This window comes from Panthera uncia, chromosome D1 (genome assembly GCF_023721935.1).
Source record: "Panthera uncia isolate 11264 chromosome D1, Puncia_PCG_1.0, whole genome shotgun sequence".
Classification (NCBI taxonomy): Eukaryota; Metazoa; Chordata; class Mammalia; order Carnivora; family Felidae; genus Panthera; species Panthera uncia.
This window is the reverse complement of record NC_064808.1, coordinates 63,841,796-63,855,206: the sequence shown is the minus strand read 5'-3', so window position 1 is coordinate 63,855,206 and position 13,411 is coordinate 63,841,796. Positions and strand designations below refer to the sequence as shown.

Genomic DNA, 13,411 nt, shown 5'->3' with positions numbered 1-13,411 from the left:
ATAGAGATACATATACATATATGCGTAAGGAAGGAGTACTGTTTCCAAAGGACATAGAGGTATGGAATGCTTCTTTATAGATTTCTCAGCTGAAGCTTTCTCTACACCAATTTGCTTTTATGCGTGGCCTTCTGAATTGATAAGTTACCCTGGAGGCAAGAATATTACTTTACAGCAAAGTAACAGGAATGAATAATTTGGGTTTGAACAAGAGGAGGGAGTATATGAGAGGCAAGACCATGTCTGTTTTGTTTACCACTTCCAGGACCTAACACTCTGCCTGGCTCATGTTAAGCATTCAGTGAATAAGCAGATTAATTAAGGCAAGCTCAGGATTGGGAAAATATTCTAATAGAGCACTTTGATGGGCCAGGAAATTCTTTGTCCAGGAAATGAAGGATTGTTGCTGTCTGAAGTTTCAATTAAACTCCGCAAACACTTACTGTCTTCTAAGTTCTGCCAGGGACTAGAGATCTAGTGCTGAGTGAAACATATCCCTGAGCTTTAGAAGCTCTCATCTAGCAGAAAGACAAATAAATGTACAATTTTACTGCTAATTTATTGTCATTTAAATTATGATACCAGGGTATGAGTACAATTATATTAGTGTTAACAAAATACAGAAGTGACCCAGGGAAAGGAACGATTACCTCTACTTAGAGGGGCTAGGGAAAGCTTCTCTGAAAGGGATGTCTCCACAGTATATTAAAGAATTAAAAGACCAAGAATATCCCAGGTGGATGGAGTAGCCTATACAAAGGCACAGAGATATGAAACAGCAAGGTGTGTCCTGGGACTCTGTACAGTTTTGTTTTTTTTGTTCTAAGCTCATAAAATAGGTTGTCAGTGCAGAGAAAAGTGATAGGCAAGGATAGAAAAAAAAGAGTTTAAACTAGATTTTCTATCCCTGAATGTTTACACCTTAGCAATTGGATGCTGCTATGTGAGTCAGAGGACTTTCACCCTGCCTTCAAAAATCCTACCCTGCTTCAATGACCACCACATCTGTAGTGCCAGATGTGACCAGTGCTGTCCATTTAAATCTCTTCTTCCATGGATTTTGGCTTGAGCTCCATCTTTTTGCTTTTGATTTTGTTTTTTTCATGTCATCTCCCCAGGAGATTGTAAAGTGAATGGGAAACAGGGACCATCCTTACCTGTCTTTATTTCTGCACATGCCTAGTACTGGACCCTGGACCAACTAGAAGGAAATTGGCTACTCCTGAAGAAAGGATCACTGATTTCTCCAGCATAGACCCTAAAATTTTTGCATAAGCTAGTTGCATTTCTGGACCAATCACTATGCTGTCCACTCTATTTTTCTGGTAATAAATATTTGTGAAAAACATATGAAAGTGCCCTTTTAAGATTAAGTGCTGAGGACTAGGAAACTAAAATTCAACCCAAACCTCAGGATTCACAAAAATGAAAACAGAATTTTGTTTACAAATGAATTAGAGAATGTATTAACATCATACCAGTCTCATGTGTACCATCCTGCAGCAGGGTACGTTAATCTGAATGGCATATCCTTAGACAGCTTTAGTTCTAATAAGTATAGGTAGAACGGAGTTTGCATATCACCTTTAAACGGCAATAATTCTATTTCAAAGGGCAAATGAATGAAAAATGCACTTGAAAACTCTGAATCCACTGAGAAAAGGTAATCTGATCTATAATGCAGACAAAAGACGAAAGTTTACTTTAAGAAATTCTTTCTTGAAATGTCCTTTATTCATGGGGCGCCTGGGTGGCTCAGTCGGTTAAGCGTCCGACTTCAGCTCAGGTCATGATCTCACGGTCAGTGAGTTCAAGCCCCGCGTCGGGCTCTGTGCTGACAGCTCAGAGCCTGGAGCCTGCTTCAGATTCTGTGTCTCCCTCTCTCTCTGACCCTCCCCCGTTCATGCTCTGTCTCTCTCTGTCTCAAAAGTAAATAAACATTAAAAAAAATTAAAAAAAAAAAGAAATGTCCTCTATTCGTGTTTTTCTATATTTCATTCTTTTGATATATGCCTATAAATACATGCAGTTTTAATTATCAAAAGGGAGATATGCCTTTGATATATACAAGGGTGACCACACATTCCAGGTTGCCCAGGCCAGTTCGAATGTATGTCTGAATTTGGAAGAAGATTATTGACCATAGGTAGACAAGGCTACAGTGAGATTATTGTGTTGTTTAAAATCTGATTGAAGAGGAAATGAAAGGGTCTTCATTCTTCATTTATATTTATAGGTTGGATGGGAACTGGCATAGTAGGCTGAAGCCCTGGCTTTGAATTGTGTCCCTTCCACTTGCCAACAATGTGACTTTGGGAAAGTCACGATCCTCTCTTGAGTATCTGTTCTTCTCAGATCATGATGGAGTCTTGTGCTCAGCACAAGGATCACTTTATTATAGAGTTATAATTAAATTGTTCTAGAGGTAACCACTTGGGAACAAAACTCTGGAAACTGTATCAGATAAAGATTAGTTGAAGAAATCATGGATGCTTAGGTTTATGAACAAGAACAGCAAATACCATGACCACACTATTCAAATACAAGAGAGCCTCTTAAGGAGATGAGAGATTTTATATAATTGCAAGGGGCAGAAGTAGATCTCATAGAGGAGAAATTAAAAGAAAGAGATTGCACTCTTTGATAATGAGATCTGTCTAGCAATGGATAGGTTAATCTAAAAAACAGTGCTAATGAAAGTATGAAGCAGAAAATTGACATAAATGTTTATAAAAAGCATGCAGGAGATCGTGGGTCAAACTGGGCAGGACTCTGAGAAAAATCCCAGTGGAATGTGATAGTTCTTGTCTTGTCTCCCAACACCATGCACCTTTTCGTATGTCACCTTCTTGTCTTTTTCACTCCTTTACTTATTATTGTATCCACATTGCCTAACACAGTACTTGATGTAGTTAGGTAACCCAGGAATTGTTGAGGAATGAAGAAGAGCCCATCTCTTCCCTCCTAGAAGCAACTCTACCAGCTTCTTCCATACAAGATTCTCCCTCACACTACAGTTCTAGTTTTATCAGCACTCAGTCCCCTCCCTCTGGTTGCTTAAAGTTTTGTCTTTTCCAACCTAAGCACCAGTCATTTATATGCACACATTGTATTTTTCAACACTTTTAAGGTTCCAAATTCTATTTATTTATTTTTTCCTTCTCTGACAACATTTTAAAACTGGGTCACCTGGGTGGTTAAGTTGGTTAAGCATCCGACTCTTGGTTTTAACTCTGGTCATGACCTTGAGGTTTGTGAGTTCCAGCCCCCCATCGGGCTCTGTGGTGGCAATGCGGGACCTGCTTGGGATTCTCTCTCTGCCTCTCTTTGCCCTTTCCCTGCTTGCTCTCCCTTTCTCTCAAAATAAATAAATGAACTTTAAAAAAATTTAACATAGACCAATAAAACTAAGCACTAAGTTTCTATTTATTAAAAGCTTGTTGTAGCCAATTACCCTGCTGGATGGAGGAATTTTTGGCCATGCAAGAAAACATGTTTTCTGCCCTGAAAATCTAGTTGCAACTTAAGCTATAAAAGTAGGCATTCATCGTGCCTGCCATATCTCAATAAAGCAAGAAATATTAACACTGATTGATGGGCTTTCAAAAGAGGACTTTTTCAAACTGAAAGACTCAGAATACTCAGAAAGCACACTTACTTCAGTTAGCTATTAAAAGATAAATTTAGTCTGGATCATAACAGAAGTGGGGGACACAGGCATTGTAAGCAAGATTGATATACTTTCCAATCTGGTATTTATTTATTAATTCAACAAATATTCGTTAAAAATCTGTTGGGTGCGAAGCAGAGGCTAATACTGTGAGTTTTCTGAAGTTGAGTGGTTTTCCCTCAATTAATCCAAAACTATCCATGACCTCATTCATTTCTACAGCTTTAACTACTACCTCTTAGCATGCAAAAGACACCCAACTCTACCTGTCCACCCCCACAATCTTCTAGTGAGTCTAATCTTGAATCTCATCTGAAGGGAAAGTATGGTGTGATGATTATGCTTCACCCACTCTGTGCCAGCCATTCCCACTCCCCCACCTCAAAAGCACCAGACACCATAAGCCTACAAAAGTTATTAAATGCAGACACTCCATTCTTTGCAATTATATAACCTCTCTAGGTAGTATAATTATGAATGTGAAAAACATGTTTTTAAGTGTCCCTCTACACCACCACTACCAGTTTGCGACTGAAGAGTTCATGGAATAACATGGACCAGCCTGCAGGATGACAGCCTGTATTTCAGCAAACCCTTCCTCACTATTAAAGATGGCACTACTATTTTCACTCACTGAGTTTATACCAGATGCTGCTATAGCTCATCCTTCCAGTAGCTCCAGAGAAGTCTAGAGATACATAGATGAGAATACTGAGGTCACAGAAGCAACTTGCCCAAGGTTTAAGTTCTAGTAAGCAGCAGAAATCAGGATGAGAACCCAGATCTATTTGGTTTCAAATGCAGTGCTTTTGCTACTATATTACAACAGACATCAACTAATAGTTTTCAGAATTTCATTTGTAAAGTAGGGATGAATTCTTCTATCTGCCTCAGAATTACCATGCTGTTGACACGTGAGGTTTCCCAAGGAAAATCAACAGCCTAATAGACATTGTTACTGTGCTGAACAATGGATGGGATCCTGGCGCTAAGGCTAATGGAATTACCAACCTACAAGTGGTTCATGACCCAAGTGACCCCTGAGTCAGAGCATGCAATCTTCCAAGGAACTTCTGGCCAAGGAAACCCATGAACTTTCATTCATCTAGTTACTCAATTAGTACTTTGCAAGTTTCTACTTGGCCACACACACACACACACACACACACTGTATCTGCACTGATAACGCAAATAAAATATACCTTCTTAATAGGGTGTCCTTCCAGGTCTAATACATATTCAATAGACAGCTTTTCTTGGGAACAATGTACTCTTCCAACTTATGAGGAGATTTCCAGGCCACAGTGGTGCACCAGCAGGAGGAACAATGAAAAGAATAGCTCTTAACCCCTAAGATAAGATTTTGGCAGCAACATGGCATGCTATGCCCACTGAGGACAGTGTCTGAATGGAAAAAGCAAAAGTACATTGGCATCAGACAGTACAGGGCTCAACTCTCAACTCTGACATTTAATAATCTGCTATGTAATCCTAAATTATTTTATCTCTAGGAACCTCAGTTCTATAACTGCTAGGTAGATACTGCCCTTTGAATTGGTTGTTTTTTTCACTCAGTTTAACCAGTATTTATGGAACATTAAATCAGTCAGGAAAAGAGACACCATGTTATGTATTTTAAGCAGAAAGGGCTATAATTTAGTGTATTAATGTCCTTAGTGATTTTTGGAAGGTTTGGAAGAATGATGGTCAGGGGTAGGGACAGCTGTACCTAAATTGGGAAATTTCAAGAAGACATTTCATAGCTTCTTGCGGCCCTAACTGTAGAGTCTTAGGAAACTGTAAGAAGCCAAAGCAGTGGTAGTAATGCAAAATCCTGTCCTAGTATGCCTTTACCTTTCCACATCCCAAAATTTATGGAAGTTACTCTGATTGAAGGAATCAAAACTGTAACGCTGCTGACAGGTGATTCTGGAAAGATGGTTCGCAGGTTTCTAGCCCCTGTGATACAGCGGAGAGCATCAGGGTGGGGGGTTAAGGATTGGTGCTAAGGACTAATAGAGAACAGCTAGAACAAGCACCTCTTATGTGCCAGGAATTGTTCTGCAAGCACAAGAGTGAACAAAGAGACAAAATATTCCCCACATTTGGCTCACATTTGATTGGGAGAGATTAAATGAGTTGATATATTAACACATTTAATAGAGCAGAGACGTGATAGGTAGCTTCGAAATAGTTGTTTCTTTCTTTTAAGTCCCATCCTTGCCCACTCTATCATCTCTCCATGAGATTCCTGACAATGTAGATAATTCAAAGATTAAAGAGGAAAGAGCTGAGGGTATCCTTTTGAGACCAAATAGTGAGGTTTTAATTGGCAGTGCTTGCCTTTTGCAGATAGGGTCTCATTTTAATTTGTATTAACTTTGAAGGCCATTTGAACATGCTTCAAAGCGTGTATTCATGCAGTAGCTAGTATAGGCCATCTTTAAAGACATTTATCAGTAGAAATATATATTAACTCAGTCCATGTATATTGAAATACAGATGTCCCATAGAGATACTAATATTCCTCCTCACAGTAGGCATGGTGTTGAGAGATGAACATATCAGGACATGCATTAATGTGTTAATTTACATAAATGACTCATTTATTGTGTCCTGAGGATTTGCTAATCAGCTTTATAGCTGCCTCCAAAATTGTGCTTTGCTCCTGCCTTGAGCCAAACATATATGAGGCAGTTGATTCACATAACCTCCCATTGAGGCAGCTCTGCAGTGTCCTCTGGAATCTGGGATGGGAGATTTCTAGAGCATTTTCAGTTGCCTTTGTCCTTGTTGCAAGTTCTGGGCCATAGAAGGAAGAACACAAGCTTTGGAAAAGTCATGACAAGTGTACTCATAGGGAGAGATGGAAGGAAAGAGACAGAAAAGGAAGGAGAGATTGAAGGAGGGAGGGAGGTAAAATAACATAATTTTATCACCTGTCTTCATCACTCCTTTCTGTCTGCACCCACCCACATACATGTACCTCCATCTTTTCTCCTCCTGTCAATACTGCCTTGATCATTTTTATGTATGTCACCTTAAATGTCATGCATGACTTTATCTACGGTCACGTGAGCACTGTTACCAAGGTGAAAGATTGTACTAAATGTTCTCCTGGGAGAAAATGTCACAGGTGATTCTCCTAAAAAATTGTTAGTTTAAAGAAACATGGGACCTGCAATACAAATATATACACATACTGCCCTTGAAGGCAGCAGCTTAAGCTGCTGGCAGCCCAACAGGAATCAGGGCTCACTTCACTTTTTGGGGTAACCACGTATGTGAATTTTGAGTGAAATTTCTCAGTTTTAAATGGTAAACCTTGATTCACCTTTTCCAAATACCATGAGGCTAAAGAAGACATAGTTGTGGGTCAAACATGGCTGGCATGCTGCTGGTTTGTGACCTGCTTTGCAGCATCTTCTGTCCTAGAATCTGAATAATATTATTACACGTTGTGGTTTCTGTATATTCTCCCCACTGGGCTAAAAGCTCCTTAAGGGCTAGGTTATGTCTTATTTCTCCAAGACCATTGACTACCATGGTTCCCAGGACACAGTAGGTACTCAGAATACACACACACACACACACACACACCTATGCTTTTGTAGATCCCCGTTTTTTTTTTACAAGTGTGAGCTTCTGTTTACCCATTGAAACAATGTTTGTGTCTTAGTCTTCTCAGCTCTACAGCATTTATTTGTAAAATCTTACTACCAGTCTTCATAAGTCACAATAGTAGTAATTAATACTTGCATAAATATTTTAGTTTGGAAACTTAATAGTCAATTCTTTTAAGAAACTTATAGTCTACCTGATGGAAGAAAAATATGCAAAACTCATTATCATGTTTCTTTGTCCTATTTTCAGATTTGGTTTCTTTGAAGACAGTATGGTGTAAGGAGAATGTTTATAGGTTCTAGGGGCAAATGTAGGTTTAAATCCTGTCCTGACTATCATTTGTCAGCCATGTGAACTTGGGCAATTCTTTTTATTTGTCTGGACCTCTGTTTACTCATCTATGAAATGGGAATAATAGTACCCACCACATAGGATAATTGCAGGGTTATATCAAATACTGTGCACATGCCCTTATACACAATAAAAATGAAATAAATGTGCATCCTTTGGGGGCAAAGGGCATCTCACTTGGTCTCACTTCTTTGATTATATGTACATAGGAATTAGGGCTGTCTATTTGCTTTCTAAAGCAGAAATAAAAACAGTCATCTAGTACATGTGGAGAAACAGAAAACTTTTTCATATTTGGATAATTACGTTGGCCAAAAATTAGAAGAACAAAGGGGAATGTGAATGCTTCTTATACAGTCCTGGTATTTATTATTATCATTGTTATTATTACTATTATTATCGTGAATATTGGGCCTTTTATACAAATAGCAAGAGCTGGTCCTGCTGACATTCTTGCCCTAGGAGACTGGGTAGTCCATGGTGCCTTCCGGGAGGAGGAACAGGTTTGTGGAGGTACGTGGAAGTACTAGTTCGGTCTTACCATGCTGGGAAATCCAAAGGACGTTCAGAAGGAGACACGTAGCAAACTTAGGTGAGGTGGTGGAGAAGGTGATCAATGGAAGAGCAGACTGCTCAAGGAAGCATTTATGGAGTAAGGAAAGAAGAGCGGAATGGAAGACTTCTGTTAGCCCTTGGAAAACTCCTACTATGGCCTGGACTGACAGGAATTTTCTGCCTCTGCTTGAACAGACATTCCATTCTGGGGCAGTCCTCCAAGTTAGGACTGAGCAAATAATAATAAATCCAGCATTTGAGACGGACATCTGAGGAACCCCAGAAGGAAAAGGGATGGTCTCAACAGTTTACAATAAAATAAGCCACATTTTAGGAAACAATTACATAACAATACAATTTAGGATGAGATCAATACAATACAGTTCACTATGGGATCACAATTACCTCTGGCAGGAACTGAGAATTTGAAGAGGGGAAAAAGTGATTCATTCATGGTTTTGCAGGATGTGAATCAAGACCAGGCTCTGGAGCCAGATTGTCTACTGTCAAATCCCAGATGAACCTCTTGCTTAGCATTTCTGTTCCCCAGCTTCCTCATCTGTGAAGTGAGGGTAATCCCCATTAAACAGGGTTGTTGTGTACAAAGAAAGACAGAGCCTCATTGGCAGGCCAAACCCAATGAGTAAGATTGTGAGAAGAAAGCCAAACCTATTGGCCTGCCAGGCAGATAGCCTTACAAGCACCTGGGGAAATACTTTCCTGGAGAAAGATTCAGGAATAGGTTTGAAAACGGTAAAGGAAAAAACACAAGGAAGTCAGGTATGGGCGTACACTTTATGTCTGAGCAGAGAGGATATTTGGGCTCCTGCAGACCCACTAGTTTGGGTGTGGAGCAAGAATAGATAAGGAATAGGAAGTAGCAGTTTACTTCCTCATTCTCTGTCTTGCTGAATCTCATTGATTAATCCCTGTATGCCTCAGTTTGTCATCTGTAAAATAAGGTAATAGTACCTACCATATAAATTTGTTAAGATTGAATGAGTTTATGCAAATCTCTCAGAATGTTATCTCACACAAATAACTGTTCACAACCTGTTGGCTACTATTATGACTATTATCCCCCAATCATTTGTTGTGTTCCTAATATAAATCACAAGCTATAACCAACCCTGAGATGTGGACATGAAGAAAGTTATGGACAACCAAGGCAATTCAGGATAGTAATTAAAAGGCAACATCATGGTTTAAAATATAGGGTGCATTATTTAGTTTCCTCCTGTGTAGCCTGGAACAAGTGTCTACTTTCATAAATTGGGTGATGCTAACACATACCACAGGGTTGTTGAGGGAAGAAATAAGATGAGTCTGCATACAAGGCATTCAGTATAGTTCCAGGCTAATAAATGCTCAGTCCTGGAAAGACTTAAGAAAACATCACAGAGATGGTGAAACTAGATGCATAAAAGGTGGAGAGCTCAGAAGATAAGAAAATTCCAGGGCTTTCCAAGGGAGAGGATAGTTTTTGAAGTCCTTTGTCATATTTGTTAAGCAATGTTCTCAAGCAGTAGAGCAAATTGTGAATAAGGTGGGTCACCTGAGCAAAAGCAAATTTTACCAAGCTAAAGGATCTGTTGTTTCAAACCAAAAAATGTATTGCCAGTCATTTAGCTTACCAAAAATGAAAGTCAAATGATGTCAGTTACAATTGCAAAACATACTTTCGCTACTAAGAATAGCTATGTTTATTATCATTATGATCCTGTGAAGTTGAGAACAGACTTAACCTTTGATCTCTTTGCTGGTAGTTGGATGAATTAAACAGAATTATATAGTTGGTTGGACCAATTATTTTTGGCAAGAATTTTTTTTTCTTCTCTCATGTATCTCAGGAAGATTTAGATTATTGCAGTAAAGCCACATTTTTCATAAATAATGAGATCCCTATATGTTTCCTCCAGCCTTCTTAAGAATACAAGAACCATAAAAATCTTTCAAAAAGCCCTTTAGACACAGAAAGTGTCCAGTTTAAAATCTGTTGGGGATTCACTGTTATCAACAAGAGTAAGGAAACACTATGCAATCAGACTGTAATTTAGATTGCACAGATGTAATAGAAATAGCTAGTATTTGGGGGGCACTTCTTGCTAAGTGTTTTTCAGACCTTAGCTTTCATGTGCTGGTAATCACGCAATCTAGGCAGGTATGGCTATTATTCTTATTTTACAGAGGTTCAGTAACTTGCTGAGGGTCACGCAGTGCAGTCACATCCTCATTCCTTTGGAGCCAGATATGTGCGTTCATGAAAAAACTCTAGATTTATTTTCTTAATCAACTATGGGTATTGTCTTGGCCTAATGTCTTTGGTAGTGAGAAGATCATAAGAGTAGAATATATATGAAAGCACGAATACTATTGTGTACAGTGTCACAAAGGCAAAGTTTACTGATGAGATTCACCAAGTAAATAACTGGTAAATCAAAGGTGAAACACGGTATGAGATTAGGGGAAAATGTTAATGGCCGAGGTGGATTTCAGCCTTTCATCTTGACAGTGTCAGGTGCCTCCCTGGAGCGATTGCTCACTCCCCCTCTAATAATAGAGTTAGAGAGCTCTAGGGAAATCAATTCAAGAGCTCTGTCCTTTTCTTAAGCTATCTAAGTGAATCACCAGGCTGGGCACTAACTATGATGTTTAAGACCTTTCCATTGGAGTTGTAGCAGAAAGGAATAACAGACAGGATGAGACGAACCCCGATCTAAATGTTACAATAAACAGCTATGGGAACACAGGTGAAAGAGCAACTCCTGCTGACCGAGGCTTCATGAAATGTTGGCTAGAAGAGGTGGCATTTGCCCTGGGTCTTGGAGTGTGGGTAGGATTCAGGAAGCACTAATGGGGTAACCAGGGAGAGGGACCTTGTGGAGAGAATACCGGGTGGTGTGAAAATCTCTGAATATTGGGATTTCTACCTTTTGGGGGTGAGGGCGGGGGGGGGGGGCAAGTAGTGGAGGATAGATGTGGGCTTCTGTGTCATTAAGTACAAAGCAGTCTGGGGTTCACAAGCTAAGAATCATTACCTAGTGTTGGTGTTGTATGCATCTGACCCTAGTGTCACATATCAATATTTTAATTCACTGATGGCTTCTAACGTACAACAAAATGTAGTCTTACTATCTGCATTGGGATCAATGCATTCCATTAGGAAGGAAGAGAGGTAGGGAAGGAGGAAATGATTTTTCCTAAGAAAGAAAGTGGTAATATAGTTGAAAAAAAATGAGGACATAAATCAATTTTTACCATAGAACAAATTCTGACCTGTAGAATAACAAGTTCCCTCTATCCCTCCTCCACACATTCTTCTCTACTTCCCAGATCCCACCCCCCACCTCTACCCCTATCCTGCTGGGGGGTAAAGGAGGCAGAAGAATGAGTGCCAGGTTAGGGAGGAAAGTTGTGCCTGCTACTCAACTTCCTGTCCCATCTACAGAAGCTAAGGAGGCTAGAGAGGGGATCTGATCAGCATATACCCAGGAGGAAATGATGGATAGAGGATCCTTGAGGCTCTGAGAGAGTCCCTGTCATCTGCAGAGCTTCAACCAGGCCTGGCATTACAGTACCCTGTAATCTCTTTTGTTCAAGCAGACTGACAGTTTTTGGAAAGTGATATATTTCACTGGAATGGGATTTTGCTGGAAGTAGCTTCAGTAGTGACTCTTAATGAGTGTCACCCTGCTGACTATTCAGGGTTGTGTTCTTCATGCCATCTGTTAACATTTCTGAGTTCTCTACATAGCCAGTAAATGCTGTGAGATATTCCCCTGATCTGTGTAGTCTCAGGCATTTCATGACTGGATGAGCTGGGCGCTGATCAGGGTGCCCTTGTGCCAGAGCCCCTCCTAGAAGGCTCAGGTCACATCTGCAGAATTCCTATGGCATTGCCTAGGTGTCTTTGAGGAGATGCCAAGACTTGGATAAGCACAGCTTCACCAGAACACTATGATGCCAACAGCTCACTGCTGAGACAGTAAAACAGTATGTAACAGTAATTTAGCAAAAAATGTATATACTGGAGCAATGAACTAGATCTTTTTGGATTTGAATGTGGGTAGTGAAACTTTGACAGTCTGGAAGGGGGAGGAATGGTAGGCCAGAGTATGAGGGACTGGGGAGCTGTGGTAGGGGATTAACTGACCTACACACTGTAAATTTCCTCTTTTCTTTAAAGCGATTGAATGTGAATAAGAAAATAAGATCTAAGATTCTTGAGAATTTATATTATAGCTTCTTTTAAAGCCACTCAAGTGGATGCATACATATATAATCCCTGAGGTTAAAGAGCAATTGCCATGAGGTCTGTGCAGGGAATGAGACTCATCCATCTGCTCCAAAAGTATGTCCCAGCTGACCCCATCTGATTGCTCTCACAAAGCCTCTCCCCTGCAGTTTAGCTTTTTCTGAACAGGAAATGTTGGGCAGATTGTGATGAAGCCAATCACGATGTCTAGCCCGTCGTGTTCATGATCTCTACCACTTCTGACAAGCTGAATCAGAAACATGCACATGCATTTTTATTTCCTTCTTCCTATATTCTTTCCTTCATTTATTCAAAGACATTTATCTATTAATCTAGGGTTGATGATGTGCTGGGTACTGAATTGGGTGCTAAAGCTGTGTTTTTACATGGTCGTGCCCCAGTCCTTAGTGGTGAGGGACAGAGAAGTCACCCACTACAACACAATTTGGTGGGGAGGGCCAAAATGGAGAGAAGCATTGGATGTCTGTATGGCAGCCCAGAGGATACCTCATGTATTAGGCATCTAATTCATGCCAGGCCACCTAGGCCTAAAGACCACCATCCTAAAGACCACCCTGACATGGACTAGGATCTCACAACACCCTATACAATGTAGATGCAGTTATCTGTGTTAATTGTTCCCCTTGTTCTGGACCAATCCCTGAGCCATCTCACCCATGCCTCCTATCTCCAGGGACTCCCAGGCTGACCACACAAGCCAAATTCTAGGACCATCTTCTTTTGGCTTCTTGAATGTGTTAACTAGCTACCAGCAACATCTTGAGAGAATGCTGCCATCCATTAAAATAAAATGATTTCTCTTATTTCAATTTCTTCAAATACTTTTAAACACCCATTAGAAACAAAGCTTTGTACTGGGGCATCCGGTGTTACAGGAATAGCTAGGACATGTCCCCTATTCTTGTCAAGCTGTGTCCTCGAGGAGGGAAGAGAAC

The 13,411-nt window shown here is 40.1% G+C and overlaps 1 protein-coding gene across 3 annotated transcripts in view; it reads left to right on the top strand.

Moving 5' to 3' along the window:
* LOC125914581 (disks large homolog 2) overlaps positions 1-13,411 on the top strand; it is a 780,669-nt gene that overhangs the window by 596,985 nt on the left and 170,273 nt on the right. The gene's annotated exons all lie outside the window — the stretch shown is intronic.